Below are 17,191 nucleotides of genomic sequence, written 5' to 3' on the forward strand. Positions count from 1 at the left end.
TGCTCCTTGAGGCAGGCTCACTAGAATTGTCGTCGAGTACTAATAAATCTTATTGAATATTACCCAGAAAGTTAGGTCTTGTAAAAAGGATTTGAGTATTGTAATTAAGAGCGAAAGTCTACCTATAATTTTGTAAAGCAGTCCAGCGAGTAAGAATTGCCAAATACATCAGCTAAATCCAGAAATACAGCTGCTGGGTACTTTCTGTTTTCCACTTTATGCACGGTATGTTCAGTTATTCGCTTAACTTGATCTTATTGATAAATGCTTTGACCAGGAACCCATTTGTTAAGATGGTATTTTGTGTGAGTTGAACAATAAAAAGTACGACTTTAATAGTTTTTTTTTTTTAAGGCAACTAGTTTTGGATAAACTATTTCGTGGTAGTAACAGTTTGAATGTAAGCAATGTGTAAAAGAGTTCCACTATTTAGAGAGAGAGAGAGACAGAGACCCGGGTAAATATAGCGGAATAGTTAAAAGGTTGGGTAGATGACAGAACTACAAGGAAGCATCAGAGATATGTTTGTTTAAAGCGTCAGACATGAGAACCTCTATGGAAGCACATCCTCCATAGCAAACATATAATACAATACCACTGCCAATAAACTGCGTACACTGTTTCATGAGACTTTTGTTACCACGTGCCACACATTTATCAAACATGGACTTCTCTCTCTCTCTCTCAATGGTCGAGATTCGACTTTTTTTTACTGTTTTTACTGCCCCTAATGACTAGCTAGTGAAAGTGAACCGTATTCATCATAAAAAAATTCCGAAATTGAGTGTTCCTACTCTGGGAATAACTAGTTTTAGCGTGAATTAGCTATTCTGTCTTTATTTCACAAAATAGGGTTTTAGGAGTTACGTATTTTTAGTAAGTAACGCCTCCTTTTAAGTTTGGGCCATGCTAGGGAAGCATCATAGGCGGTTATTGGACATCCTGCTCCAATCTCACACTGAGGAAACAATTGTTCCAAGGGCTTAAGACCTACCGCTTAAGATCCTTGTGTTATTCAGCTGGAGAAGTAGTTTCTAAGGGCTAGCGAAGATCGATGAGTAGCCTTGCTCTTTCTGTAGAGAAAAACAGGTTTTACAAAATATTTTAACCTAATTTCCAGCAAGATTTTTTTTTTTTCTTTTAACAATCCCTGTTATAGATTGCAACTGTCCCTGTTATAGATCCCTGTTATAGATTGCCAAGGATTAGAAGGCAACATCTTCTTCTAATAAGTCTGTCATTGCGATGCAATCATTAAGTTGGTGACTAGAGACATTTTTTTCTAAGATCAGAGAAGATGGATCATAAAAATTTACTAGTGAGAAGAAAAACAAGGCATAAAAATCCACAAATGTAGTCAAATGCGAATGTGTAAATTGTGGAAGACCACAGCGTACAACTTAAAGGAAGCAACTTGCACACTAGTCAGAATGGGACTTAAAGGTCTTATAAACATCCAGAACGCGATCTTTCCCGATTCTGATTATGGATGATTCGTATTAGCATCTGTATAACACCCTGTGTCCTGGATGTTTAAGCTGTGATTACAAAATCGTACAATATATCCAGAAAAAAATAAATAAAATTGTTAGAAAAATTTAAGAAGCTATCCGTTTATAAAATCTCGGTACTAATATCCTCCAGGAACTTAAAAATAGACTAATTCAAATTCCGTTGAAAGAATCATCCTGACTTTCAGCATTTGCCAACGAATAATAAAGTAAGTGAAGTCCGAAATCTCTACAACAAACTGGTTAATCCATCTCAACGGCCAGGAATGCAATAAAAATGCATGCTATCCTACTAAAGATAAAAAACGAAGATATTATCCAGAACTTGCAGATCTAACCACATTTTCAAACCAAATATAAGATAACAGAAAACAATAGGAAAGCTATTGGCTATAAAATAATAAAATAGGGCAATACTTCACAACTTTTCCTACCTAACTTTTTTAAAGAAGCACTTTATCCTATAGGAGAAAAGAAAAATCGCCCTATATAACTTCGGAAAATGAAAATAGTTTATAACTTTTCTTCATAAATATTAACCTTAAACGGTTTTAACAATTTTTCCGTCCTAAAACTTAATCAATTATTCATTTTTAATACAACTTCGTATTACGATAGATATTGTTAATAGATTGATTTGGGTTAGTTTATTGATGTGTTATTAAATTATTAAAGTCAGTTTCGAAAACATATTTAACAGCTGAAAATGAAAAACAGCTAAATTCTCTTTTCGGTTGACAATTTTGGGCTGAAATTACATCGGATCTTGGATACCCCAGAAATTGGGAAGTCCAGACTGAATGATAAATTTGAGCTTCAATAATAAGAATGTATTTCAAACAGATCGACATGTTTACCTGATGAACGGTGAAGAAATATTTTCAAAACTGAAGTTCTTTTAAAGATTCATGGAGTGTTCAGCAGATTGGGCAGCTAGTTACAGCATCACTCGTACATTTATCTCCTTCATACACCATTTTATGGATCTGTTAACAGAAATGATTGTTAGAAATGGAATCAATTTATAAATTTTACTTAATATAGGAATTGATTGGGAGAAAGTTCGTACATTTGTGATCGAAAAGAAAAAGTTCACTTCTTCAAAACAAAGCATTTGGCCTTCTTGTTAACTTACTTTGTAAAACTTAATTGAATTTTTATGAAACGTAGAACTTTTACTTTAAAAATAGTTAATTTTTGTTGACATAAATTGCCATTAAAAATAGTAGACTTAAGGCCTTTTTAGGTTTTCTGTGGCTTTATTACTATCCACCGCCTAATATAGGCAAGTTTAATTTTAATTATAAAATAGAATTTGCCCTTCTATTGTGTTTTCTACTAATCTTATCCGGATGCATGAATGGTAAGTTTGTTTTTTTACAGTAAAAAAGAAGTGCTTCTATTAAGAGAGTAAAGCTAAGAAAAGCTTAGCAGTAATGTTGTTTAAGTGTAAAATAGGAAATGGAAGAAATAATTACTAGCAAGTCTATTTCCGGTTTGATTAAGAAAAAAAAAAATTAATTTTGCAAAAGGAGAAGAAGGGGCGGGTTGAATGCAATGAAAGATCAACTTTGCTGCGAGGGCGGGAAACTAAATTTTAAATTTTAGAAGCGATACGCGGCTCTTCCATCTAACTTCAGTTAGGTATACCAAATTTCTTTCGCACATAATTACATTTATATTTCGAATAAAGGTAAATAGTCACTAAATAAAATAATAAGATAATCTTTGAGCTGTCAGTTTTTTGGGGGGATTAATTTATTATCGATTGAATCCATCTTGGATCTGGGAAGTTACAAAAGCGAATGAATAGCAGTCATGGGGTGTTTCTATTTTGTCAGCTATGTCGTTGCAAAGAGTACGCGTCTGCTGTTAGAATAACATGCTCCTGTTTAGGAAGAGCTCAGAGTATTGGCCGGCCATGGTACAAATATGTCCTCCTTCTCTGGGGATAGATACTCTCCCGCGGGCCTTTTCTAAAGCTGTCTCCTTTATTTACCTTATCCACCCACTATAGACTTGCACAAACATTATATAACTGACACGAGAGAAAATGATGAACTGAAAAAAAGTATATTTTGTAGCAGCTGTGAGAAAACATTTTTTTTTTTGTTTTACTTTCTCATATTAAGAGGAAATACTATACAGAATTCGTGCTGATTTTTTTCATTTCCTGTTTTAGTCAGAAATACATGTATCCTTTATTACACTTTTAGGGAGAGTGGGCCTGTCTTTCTTTCTATTTTGAGAGCGTCTAGAGAGCTTAATTTAGGGACTAAAAATTACAGAAACTTTCAATTTGATAGACCTCTTTTAGTTCTACCAAAAGACAACAAACAATTTTCTCTCTCTAAAATCATTTTCTCCAACTATACTAAAGCCTCTTCCGCAGAAATTTTGGTAACTTAAATAAGTATATTTTCTGTAATAAATAATAAAGTCACGGGGGAATAAAAGTCACAGTAGGAAACTATTCTTTCCTTGTTTTTCCCAGTCTGAACTGGTGAACAAGGCGAAAATGTAGCACTTTTAAAACGGCTAAGTAGTCAATTAGGATTTGTATCGATATATAGCAGCGTTTCCCAAAGTGTGGATCTTGCGAAGCTTGTACTGTGCCTATAAAGGTGCCTCCTCAGATACAGAGAGCAGTTGATAACCTCCAGGCTAACCTGGCTTGCGAGCCAGAGAAGGGTCCTTTGAAGGCACAGTACATGCTTCAGAAGTTGTGTTAAGTGCATTATTTGATAAATTAAGGAATAAGTTTGACACTTTACATGAAAGATATTGATCACTTAAATATGTGGCAGGAGGTTTCCAATTTTTTTGGTAATTAAACGCAACTCTCCCAAAATTACCAAATAATTATTAAACCTTCTTGTTTGTAACAGATGTAAAATTAATTTTTAGCCATTTAGTGTATGCTTGAGAACATCTAAAGCTCTTAACATTTGATTTTTCTTAGAAAAATCACTCGGAAAACGACTTATTTCCCGATATTAAGAAAAATACTAGTTTTACTGCCTTGGCGATATTTTTGGTAGAAAGGAGATGAAAAAATACATAAAAATGACCTATCATGTGCTCTTCTTTCTCTTTGATAACAAGTTAATAAATTAAAATATGTTAAACAAATACCAGATTTTGAAATGGCCTAGCACCTTTAATTTTGAAGATGTCGAATTGCGGTTTCCGGTTTCTTTCATTACTTTGTATACTCTTTAAAACTGTGTACATGAAAAGGGGGGGTCAACTGCAAACCCTTATTTTTAGACGCGCGTCAGCCGCGTATTCGGGAAGGAATCTATAATCAAGTCACATATTCTAAAACTAGAGGTGACGGGCAACAAATTTTTCCTCTACCATTTTTCGCTCAGATCAACCGTTTAAGCATGAAATGCATCTGAGCCGTCTTAGAATGAACACCCTGTATATATAAATTAATAATAACGAAGTAAACGAAGAAATAATGATTAAAAAATGCCAGAACGTCATATGGACGATCAATGTCATATTAGACATCTATTTAAATAAATAAATATGATCTTATGCAATAATTTGTTCCAAAATCGTTAGAATAATTTTTAAGAACATTTCTAATTTCCGTTTCACTATTTGGCTAGCTGATTCTGCAAGTTACATTGCAGATTGTTAGAAACAACAGCAATAAAACTGAACATCAATGGACGCTAAATTCTTTCGATTTTATGGGGCGTTCATCACGCTACTCTTCAAAAAGTTCTTTTATTATAGTGAATCAGTAACGCAGGCACCTAAAATTTACAACATAAATTCACCGCTTTTCAGAAAAACATTGAGAACAACAGCAGAAAAAGGGAAGTTTGGCGACGGTACTCATAATAATTATTTTCTAGTTTCCATAACAACGAAAAAAACAAGATGCTGGTAAAGAAAAAGATTTTAATGTCTGGAAGTAAAAGGAGAAAACAGAAAATATAATTTTTTATTCACGGCTAACATCAGAGGAAAAACAAGAGTAGAAACATGAGATAAAGTAGTACATATCTTTATGCTGGTAAAGAAAAACAAAAAGATACAGAACATTGAGAGCAAGAAAAAAGGGAAAATTGCAGGATGCATAGTAAATCTGAACTATAAATTTATAAAGAAAGCCGGCTTTTGTTTTCCTACTGTAGTTTGGTTTCAACAAAGTCTTTGTAAATTTATATTTATACTACTAATAAAACTAACTAAATCATTGCAGCGTCATCAAACTATTATCTTCATGCTACTGGGAGATGGTGAGCGAGTTATTTTATAACCAATACCGATTCATTCGTAGGTTTTTGTTAAAAAAAAGATATCCAAACTTGACAATAACGATCATTCCAAAGATACTGTCAAGAAATTAGATTTATTTAGACTGGAATAGATTTCATTTTCCTCAAGTTACTTTTTGGTATTGTAATTTACATTTAAAGATGTGCAGCACCCTCCAGGACTGCTTAGCAAGCACATGGACATCTTTCCTTCCTGTTGCCCAATCCCTAAAGTCGACCTTTACTTCTATGTGTTTCAAAAATGTTTAACCCCATTCAATTAATATCATCGCCTCAGGAGAATGTACTCTCTGCACTATCTTTTCTCCAGACTGTATTTCCCTCAATAAGTTATAAAGAATGTGGCTGATCTGTCCAACAAAACACTCCTTGCTTTTCCCCAATCAACAGCCTAAAGTAAACTTCTCCAAATTAAAAGTAACTGGAAAGATTCAGAGAGGCTGTATTTCTCTCCAGTAAGTTATAAAGAACGTGGCGGATTGTAGGCATCTAATTCTTGGAAAAGAGCATTAAATAGAATAGCCTTCAAAATGCCACTCATTTCTTTTCAGATTAGAGGGATTCTGATCCTTGTCACTGATGAAGAAAAAGAATTATGTAACAGCTGAGTAAATCTACGGTTGGAAGAAATCTGCCTTTAAGGATGAGGGTCTCTTAAAGAATTTCCTGAACTATCTTGAAATAGAATGAGTTAATGCTATCTACATACCACCAAAATATCCTGATGTTTCCTACAGAGTTTTGCACGGCCGTTATTCTTCTTCTTCGCTGAATCCAAAACTTTCGCAAAGAGCGGCCATTTAAAAGAGCAAAAAAAAAACTCCTCGACTTACCAATCCTCCCAAATTTCTAGATCTAGACCCAGCTTCCTGCTGGGGAATCTATCATTGGATTAGTTACTTCTTAACCTATTTTTTTCTCTCTCCTCATCCTATGCTACTCCAACCTACAGTCGCGGTGGTAGTAAGAGCTGTGGCAGTTGATTTATTAACAAGTCAGAGCTGATGTGGAACTGAATAACAGCAGGATTCAGCACAAGCCAATTAAAAACTCGTAAGTGCAGTTACCATCCTAGTAAATTCTGTTTTTTTAAATTAGAATAATATACAATAGTTTGGGCTACAAAATAGACTTTTCAAGTAAAATGTATGATTCTGCTGCTGTCTACATACCCATGTATGGATACTACTGAAAGCTACTTCAGATTTATGGTTTCAGTTTCCATTATAAAAGATTTGTAGAGAAACTCACCAGTGTTTCTGCTGCTACTCTTCTCGAAATCCTAATTCATGACGTTGTCTTTGTACTCCGAATTTCAGATACATATTCTATAAAGAGAGTGAAAGAAACATTATAATATACTTTCCAAAATTTGCGGTTCGCTAAAAGAAATAACAATTAGATTGATTTTTTATACATATATCAAGTGAATACATATAATATATTAAATTAATATTATAAAGTTCTAGAAAGATATACTATTTCGTACCATTAAATCTATAGTACGCCTCAGAAGGAAAATGTAGGTGCCGATCTACTTCGTTCAGGGTAACAAACTTTCTACTTTGTCCATCTGGAGGACACGCCCTGCTCAAAGGAAGTATTTCCGGTTAAAGCCGGAAATTAATGGTTTTAAGGCTTTATAAAAACAAAGAGTAATGGTAATAAAGGAAGCTTCTATAAAACTATGGCAGATCAGTTACCTAAACAAACATGGTTTAAGGGGAACTGTCACTAATAAATGGGTTGTTACGACAATAAGCAGGCTGAGAGCGAACCACGCGGTGTGCGGATCGTATCTACACAGGATCTACATTTAGATGCACCATTTCGTTACGAAGGCATAATATTCTCCACCAACATATATGTGCTTAAGTCTATAGCAGAGCTGGCAATGAAATATGAATATATTTAAAAGTTATAGAATGAATGCAAGAAAATGATTAGAGAAGGATTACGTGATTTTAATTTCGGTTAAGCTATAAGGATGGCAGGAATATAGAGTACTGATCCATCTATTAGTTGTAGTATATGTAAATAGTTGTATATAGTAGAGGGATGAATGTGTGAAGCGAATGTATTTATAAGTAAGAATGGAGAGTGAGTGATATTCTAGTGATAAGCACCTAGACGATGCTGGCTGTATGGCGAAAGCCAGTGCCAAAATAATCTTTATTTATTTATTTATTTATTTAATAAAGAATACTAAAATTACTTGATACTTGAAAGCCCCATTATACACTGCTAGCGCTTATTTGCAATTTACCAGCTTGTTAATTTTATATTATTATGTGAGAGATATAAAGGAAAAAGAACGGAAGTAAACAAGCTGACGAATAAAAGATGCTGCAATAAAGGAAATGATAAAACGACCCATACTGTTTCCTGTACAGTGAGAGAAGTGCCATTGCAAAATATTTCCCACTTAGTGAGAGTGGATGACTTCTTGACAATGACGCCTTACAAGTCAAAGGGAAATTATACCAATCGCCTTATACATAATTAATAGGTCTCAGAATTAGATTCTCAGCTCTCTTTCTCTTTCTCACTCTTTTAGCGTTCTCTGTTTCTCAGTTACTGTTCTCCGTTTTCTTTCGTTTGTCCTGTAAAAACAGAAGTATTTAAATTCACTTTAATTTGTTTTGAATCAAAATACTAATGAAAATTCGTGTTTCACTAAATAGCTGGTGTCATTTTAGAAAAGTAACAATGTAATATATTTAAATCAAAAGAATAGCTTAGGGAAATTGGACCAGGCAAATTTTCCAGCATTTTTCGGGTGGAAATTGAAGTATTAGGAAAGCTGAGTCGATCTTAACCTTGACAGGATATATTAGGAACACGAAAAAGTAATCTTTTTCGATATCCTCTTTGTTTTTAGATTGATATTTTCAGGTGACTACCAGGTGGTCATTAAAGTATTCAATTCATGTGTTAGCTCAAAAAGGGTTATGGAATGCATTAGAAACTCAATGGCCTGGGAAAAGGATATAAAGTTATCCCTTCTTTTTGTGGTATGAAGAATGAATCAGCGGGCTTTTGAAAAAGCCGCTTCAATGCGGGACTTGAACTCTTTAGTGAGATCATAGAATACTTAAGAAGTAAGCACTGGAAAGAACTCCCGAAACTGATGGAGCAGGCATAGATCTGTCTGGGCAATTATAACCGGCAGATATTTGAGGCTTGTCTCAGCCCCGCCTGCTCACGGAACATCTGAAGAAACATGAGTTTTGCAACGCAGCAGCACCTGCTGATTCCGTTAAAAGAAATCTTATTTCACTTGAAACTGTTGTCTAAAGGAGATTTAGGTTCCTCGGACAGTTACCAGTTGGTTGCAGAAGGATATGCCCTCAGTAAAATGCTCCCAGATTCTGACTAAGCTTTCCCAGTGTACTTGACTTGGAGGTTAATCGCGCCAGCACCGTTGTGAGTGCGCAATAGATCTGTGAAGGTCGTAGAGCACTAATATTCCCCCAACACACCATATACACTGTAAATTCCATTCTAGATGGCCAAAAAGACTACGCCATCACCATTGAGAGATTTTAGTGTTTTGTCAAGACGTACGTACATTACGGAAAATTATTGCCGCCAAAGTTAAGAGAATGGAACTCGAAAGCTGCCCACGTCTTTTGAGATCCACCGCGGATATAATTTAAATAATTTATTCAGAATATTAATACTCTTCGAAACATAGACAAATTTTTATAGCTATATTTGCTGTTTAAACACCCAATGAAATACTCATTTCCGTGAATTAAACAAAGAAATATGGATTTCTAAAAAGAGAAATTAATTTGAATAGGACAGAGCAATTCGAACAGAAATTTAATTTAAAAAAAGAAATAATTTACATCCGCTAAACTGAAGGGCAGTTTGTAAAACCCTTATTGAGTGGAGAAAACAGATAAACCTTGAATGGGCTTTAGAAAAGACTTATTGATCAGAGAGTGAGTCCCTTCTGCACCGCCAATCTAGTCCTAGAAGCATCTTTACGGGAGTGTCTACGTCCGGATTTTTTATTTAATTAATTTACTTATTCATTTTATTAAAAAATCACTTTTAAAAGCAGCGTTTTCTTTAATTTTCTTTTTCTTTTCTTTTACATTGCATCGACAAATGTGCTTAAAGGGGGCCTGGATATCTTGGGAATGAATAGATAGCCTATCAAGGGATAGACAGGCTACATGCTTACAATCAGAACACTGGTTTGGAATCTAGGTAAACAAAACATAAGTGTCGATAAAAAAAAACTCACCAAGGAGAACTAACCGATGTCCGCATCTTATTGGCAGCTGGCACATATCCTACCACACTATTCATTTTGTATTTGAAGCTAAAATCTCTCCATTTTAGTCCAGTGTAAAAGGATACAAGCAACCTACTAACTTAAAAGTGATTCCCTAACATAAAATGAAATTTAATTTAATTTTATTAAATTTAATATTTACAAGACAGTTTTCATTAAATAACAATAACAAAAGAAAAAAATTATTACAAAATGGAGGCGAGGTAAATTAATAAAGAAAACCTAAGGCAATAATCTTTGCAGAGTCTTGTAATATCACTGTTCCGGACTAAGAATGAATTAATTCTATGAGACCATCTCAAAGTAATAACTCAAGCTAAATCTTTCATCAGTTTACATTTTAATAACTATTCACTTATTGCTCAGCATCTTGTCCTGATTTCTTTGCCTTTAACCACAACTTGTCTATATAGGCAGCATCTAGAAGAACTCTAGCCATCTTTAAAATAAGATAAAAACTCTGGCCTGAGCCGACACAAGGCTCACTTCTTACTACAGTTATCGCAGTTTCTCCAAGATTCTAACTATTAACTTACTACAGTTATCGCAGTTTCTCCAAGATTCTAACTATTAACTTACTACAGTTATCGCAGTTTCTCCAAGATTCTAACTATTAAAAATATCATTCAAATTCAGAATATTTCTGCCACATTTAATGCTTCATCATTACACATTGTGTAAACAGAAATTTAAACACCTGAACATGATTTTTGTTCAAAAATGTTAAAAGTAATAAATAAATGTGGACGTAATGATAATACAAAGTTTACAGAAAAAGCCAAGGATTTATTTTTGAGAAAATGAAGAATCCACTGAATAAAAAGTACTTCCGTTTAAAGAATTGCTTAAAACTTGATTTTTAAAAAGAAATTGAACACCTTTTGACTTACATAGAGATAAATAGGGGCCAGTGCTAGATGTAACAACTTGAGAAGACCCTTTTCTTAATATTCATTTTAAAAAATGGAGAAAAAAATAAGTTTGGCCTGAAAAAAAGATGTTTTGGAGTAAAGAAAACGGCTACTCAGATCATTTCTAAAAGTTAGAACTAACGGACACTTATTACTCTAACACAAGTTGCAAAAATCAAAGGAAAACTTAGGAACTATCAACTATTTTGGCAAGAAAAAAGGTGTTTTGTGGTAATCACAACGGCTATTCAGATCATTTCTAAAAGTTAGAACTGCCGTAGAACTATTACTGAAACACGCCGTTGAGAAAAATCAAAGGAAAACTTGGAAACTATCAACTATTTTGGCGAGAAAAAAAGGTGTTTTGTGGTAATCACAACGGCTATTCAGATCATTTCTAAAAGTTAGAACTGCCGTAGAACTATTACTGAAACACGCCGTTGAGAAAAATCAAAGGAAAACTTAGGAACTATCAACTATTTTGGCAAGAAAAAAGGTGTTTTGTGGTAATCACAACGGCTATTCAGATCATTTCTAAAAGTTAGAACTGCCGTAGAACTATTACTGAAACACGCCGTTGAGAAAAATCAAAGGAAAACTTGGAAACTATCAACTATTTTGGCGAGAAAAAAAGGTGTTTTGTGGTAATCACAACGGCTATTCAGATCATTTCTAAAAGTTAGAACTGCCGTAGAACTATTACTGAAACACGCCGTTGAGAAAAATCAAAGGAAAACTTGGAAACTATCAACTATTTTGGCGAGAAAAAAAGGTGTTTTGTGGTGATGACAAACGTAAATGAGGCCAGTGCTGAATTACAATTAGTGTAGACCAGTTACTTTACATTCATTTCGAAAAACTAAGAAAAATCTAGGAACTATAAGCTAGTTTAAGCCAAAATAAAGTGTTTTGGGGGTAGGGAAAATGGCTTTTCAGGCGATTACTAAATGTTTTAGCTAAGAGAGACCTTTTTTTCTATATTAATTAAAAGAAAACATAGTGTCTATCGGTTTGTTTGCCAGAAAAGGAATGTTTTGAGGTAAGGCTTACAGAGGACGATAATAAATGTTACAAATAGAGTAGATCTTTTTTCTTTTCTTTTCACTCATTGCGAAGAACTAAGAAAATCTGAAAACTATCACTTCTGTCTGTCCAGAAAAATAGTGTTTTGAAGAAAAGAAAACGGCTATTCAGACCATTTTTAAACGTTACAACTGGAAAGCACCATTTTCTGCGGATTCATTTCAAAGAAAACGAAGGAAATTTTTGTTACTTCGGACAAAAGAAGTGTTTTTGGTTAGTGATAACTGCTATATCTCAGTGCTAAATGTTATACAACTAGAGTGGACTCTTTTATGAATCTTTTCTTCTACTTTAGCCGCGAAAAGCCACGTTTTGAAATCATATTTCTCCATTTATTCCCACTTTTATATAATGTACTTGGACTGCATTACATTTCTAATTAGATTAGAAGATGCAGTTTCAATAGATTACATTCTTAGAAGTATGACACCTTTTTTAAGTTAACAGTTCAATCAACAACTTCAATGATTAAACTGCAACACTATTATAATAGATTTTTTTCTTTTTAAGGTACTTTTAATTGAACGATTTTTCTCAAAAATCTTATGGGGGAAACCCTGGATTTATGAGACACACCCCAGATTGGTAAAAAATCCACTTTTTGCATTGTTTGAATAAAACAATTTATTTGCAGACACATAACCTATATAAACGCAACGATTTGCATACCAAGAAAAGTGTTTATCACATTTCCTTTTAGTTATGATACCTCCTTTTTCTTTTCAGTTTAAAAAAAAGGGAAAAAAAGATCACTTACTTGGTTTATTTATAACTTTGTTTGCCACCTACTTGCCCTTTGATTGATTGGAAAGTGTTCCCTCTTCCCTCTTCCTCGCCATTCGCCCTCATACATGTTGAAAAACCCTTCAGATGGAAAAACGAAAGAGATCGTTTGCACACCTTTATCTCCTTGTAATATTTCTTTACCATTTTTTTTTTCTTAGTTTCTGAAAAACTTATTGAATATTCAACAAGAAAATCGACTTTACAATAAATTTACATTTATTAAAACAAAAATTCTATTTGAATTTAATAAATAAAACTTCAGTATTTATTGTTGTTTTGTTACTCAGGTTAAAATGTGATTCTGTGTCGCCCCAATCAAGTTGGAAATCTTCAAAATCGGCCCAACTTGGGAGCGAGTAGAAGATTGTAATAATTAGCTTCGGATGATGTTCTACCTTCTCCGTGATTGTTCTTATGTCTCAGCGGAAAAGAATACATAAGAAGAATAAATGATAGAATTAAAGAGAATCAAGCAATCCTAGTACTATGCCTGCTTCTTTGCTTTTTAATATGAATTGGGACTTAAATACCAAATATGAAGAAATGTGTAACATAGAACTTAGAGAATTTTAATAACAGAAAGTCCTTGTAAGAGCTTTTTGAAATTTATTTAAAAATATTAATATAATAACAAATTATTGGTTATCATGAATTTACAAATTGTGAAAGTTCTCAAGCGTTAATAAGTGATACGATGAAGCGCAAATTATTATACGAGTAAATTTTACATAAAATAAAATTTTAAGCAGGTAATATGTTGTGTAAGTACGAAGAGTTCAGTTAGAAGAAAGGACTGCTTCTTGATGGAACAAGAATGCCGCGAACTTTGCAAAGACTTTTCATTCTCATTGTCACATGAACTTAGAGGCTCTCCCCTCCAATCACAGTTAACTTGTTGAAAACTAAGTATTAAGAGATTCCAACTTTAGAGTGAAGAAACTTAAGAATGGGTGGAAAACTTTACAAGAAAATTAATTTAACATTTTTGGGGGGGGAAATATATTTTTGAGATTTTGGCCCAAAAACTCTTTACAGTAGATTTAACTAAAATTTAAAGAAGACGCTTTAAATTACGTATCTTCTGGTGAAGATATGCATTAGCACCTGGTTACTGTTGATTGCCGGCTCTCCCTAGTACTTGTCTAGGATGTCTGGGTGAGTAGTCTAGTCGCGGAATGGCTGTAAAATAAAATCCAACTGTAAAGCTGTTATTGTTTAAACCAATTCATAATATTAACAACCACACAATGTATGTTGCATAGGAATTATTATTATTAAAGGGATATTAGAGAGATTTAACCAGGTTAATAACTAACAGCTCTACAGTACTATTATTTTAGATAGAAAACGCTGTAGGCCATGCACAGCTGATCCATAATTTAAAATGCCTTAATATTGTTTAAACATTAATTGCGCTTCACAGAAAATCGATATCAGCTCATTCATGGCTTTACAGTTCTTCCTTAAATTAGAAATAATTATCATGAAATATAATAATAAATGAAAACAAAGACGATGGGCGAGAAGTTTAGATAATTTTGAATGTTATCATATTTCCACTATCCCTGTAAAGCTGTTTGTAGGTAGATAGGCGGGCGTGCTAATGGGAGTTACACCGGCGGACCGGGCGAACCGGGTAAACTCAATTCACCGTAGCGGGAAAATCAACTCTCTTTATGAGCTCAACGCACAAAATATGTATTTTAATAACTTTTATTAACTGTAAGTAATCAATCATTACTATAATTTACATTATTTTTGCCTTTAATGCAAGAGTAAAATAGAATCTGCTGTGAAGACTAACCCACTAATTTTTCTTTCAAAGAGGTTTTTCAAATGCTTTTCCCAGTAATTATTATCTTTCCACTTACTCATCATATGCGAGAAAATAAATTTTAAGTCTCTGTATAGCTATAATAAATTATCAAGTTGTCATTTTAAGTTATTTCGGTTAAAGTTCAACCCAGAGTCCAATCATTTAAGTTATTTCGGTTAAAGTTCAACCCAGAGTCCAATCATTTAAGTTATTTCGGTTAAAGTTCAACCCAGAGTCCAATCATTTAAGTTATTTCGGTTAAAGTTCAACCCAGAGTCCAATCATTTAAGTTATTTCGGTTAAAGTTCAACCCAGAGTCCAATCATTTAAGTTATTTCGGTTAAAGTTCAACCCAGAGTCCAATCATTTAAGTTATTTCGGTTAAAGTTCAACCCAGAGTCCAATCATTTAAGTTATTTCGGTTAAAGTTCAACCCAGAGTCCAATCATTTAAGTTATTTCGGTTAAAGTTCAACCCAGAGTCCAATCATTTAAGTTATTTCGGTTAAAGTTCAACCCAGAGTCCAATCATTTAAGTTATTTCGGTTAAAGTTCAACCCAGAGTCCAATCATTTAAGTTATTTCGGTTAAAGTTCAACCCAGAGTCCAATCATTTAAGTTATTTCGGTTAAAGTTCAACCCAGAGTCCAATCATTTAAGTTATTTCGGTTAAAGTTCAACCCAGAGTCCAATCATTTAAGTTATTTCGGTTAAAGTTCAACCCAGAGTCCAATCATTTAAGTTATTTCGGTTAAAGTTCAACCCAGAGTCCAATCATTTAAGTTATTTCGGTTAAAGTTCAACCCAGAGTCCAATCATTTAAGTTATTTCGGTTAAAGTTCAACCCAGAGTCCAATCATTTAAGTTATTTCGGTTAAAGTTCAACCCAGAGTCCAATCATTTAAGTTATTTCGGTTAAAGTTCAACCCAGAGTCCAATCATTTAAGTTATTTCGGTTAAAGTTCAACCCAGAGTCCAATCATTTAAGTTATTTCGGTTAAAGTTCAACCCAGAGTCCAATCATTTAAGTTATTTCGGTTAAAGTTCAACCCAGAGTCCAATCATTTAAGTTATTTCGGTTAAAGTTCAACCCAGAGTCCAATCATTTAAGTTATTTCGGTTAAAGTTCAACCCAGAGTCCAATCATTTAAGTTATTTCGGTTAAAGTTCAACCCAGAGTCCAATCATTTAAGTTATTTCGGTTAAAGTTCAACCCAGAGTCCAATCATTTAAGTTATTTCGGTTAAAGTTCAACCCAGAGTCCAATCATTTAAGTTATTTCGGTTAAAGTTCAACCCAGAGTCCAATCATTTAAGTTATTTCGGTTAAAGTTCAACCCAGAGTCCAATCATTTAAGTTATTTCGGTTAAAGTTCAACCCAGAGTCCAATCATTTAAGTTATTTCGGTTAAAGTTCAACCCAGAGTCCAATCATTTAAGTTATTTCGGTTAATGTTCAACCCAGAGTCCAATCATTTAAGTTATTTCGGTTAAAGTTCAACCCAGAGTCCAATCATTTAAGTTATTTCGGTTAAAGTTCAACCCAGAGTCCAATCATTTAAGTTATTTCGGTTAAAGTTCAACCCAGAGTCCAATCATTTAAGTTATTTCGGTTAAAGTTCAACCCAGAGTCCAATCATTTAAGTTATTTCGGTTAAAGTTCAACCCAGAGTCCAATCATTTAAGTTATTTCGGTTAAAGTTCAACCCAGAGTCCAATCATTTAAGTTATTTCGGTTAAAGTTCAACCCAGAGTCCAATCATTTAAGTTATTTCGGTTAAAGTTCAACCCAGAGTCCAATCATTTAAGTTATTTCGGTTAAAGTTCAACCCAGAGTCCAATCATTTAAGTTATTTCGGTTAAAGTTCAACCCAGAGTCCAATCATTTAAGTTATTTCGGTTAAAGTTCAACCCAGAGTCCAATCATTTAAGTTATTTCGGTTAAAGTTCAACCCAGAGTCCAATCATTTAAGTTATTTCGGTTAAAGTTCAACCCAGAGTCCAATCATTTAAGTTATTTCGGTTAAAGTTCAACCCAGAGTCCAATCATTTAAGTTATTTCGGTTAAAGTTCAACCCAGAGTCCAATCATTTAAGTTATTTCGGTTAAAGTTCAACCCAGAGTCCAATCATTTAAGTTATTTCGGTTAAAGTTCAACCCAGAGTCCAATCATTTAAGTTATTTCGGTTAAAGTTCAACCCAGAGTCCAATCATTTAAGTTATTTCGGTTAAAGTTCAACCCAGAGTCCAATCATTTAAGTTATTTCGGTTAAAGTTCAACCCAGAGTCCAATCATTTAAGTTATTTTTACCTGTTTTTAATTCAATATTAGTTGATTTTATACAATCCACATTCATTTGACAAAATTTTGATTTGTAGGATTATTGTATGGATTTTAATATTCAGATCGCAATACCAAATAGAAAAAGTAAGGAGGTCCTTATGACTAAATCTTTGATTATGGCGATGAAAATGAAGA

General features: G+C 33.6%; 1 protein-coding gene across 7 annotated transcripts in view; it reads right to left on the reverse strand.

Annotated features, from left to right (window-relative positions):
* Positions 1-17,191, reverse strand: part of LOC141453027 (uncharacterized) — a 251,856-nt gene that overhangs the window by 97,335 nt on the left and 137,330 nt on the right. For 5 of the 7 annotated variants that reach the window (XM_074125732.1, XM_074125730.1, XM_074125731.1 and 2 more), the window contains one exon: positions 2,369-2,497. The gene's annotated coding sequence lies outside the window, so the exon portion shown is untranslated. Of the gene's footprint in view, positions 1-2,368; positions 2,498-7,060; positions 7,138-10,067; positions 11,490-17,191 lie in introns of those variants that run through there. The other 2 variants (XM_074125728.1, XM_074125727.1) reach the window with 2 other exon arrangements.

Source organism: Rhodnius prolixus, unplaced genomic scaffold (genome assembly GCF_049639745.1).
Source record: "Rhodnius prolixus isolate KJV_2025 unplaced genomic scaffold, Rpr scaffold_3, whole genome shotgun sequence".
NCBI classification, from domain to species: Eukaryota; Metazoa; Arthropoda; class Insecta; order Hemiptera; family Reduviidae; genus Rhodnius; species Rhodnius prolixus.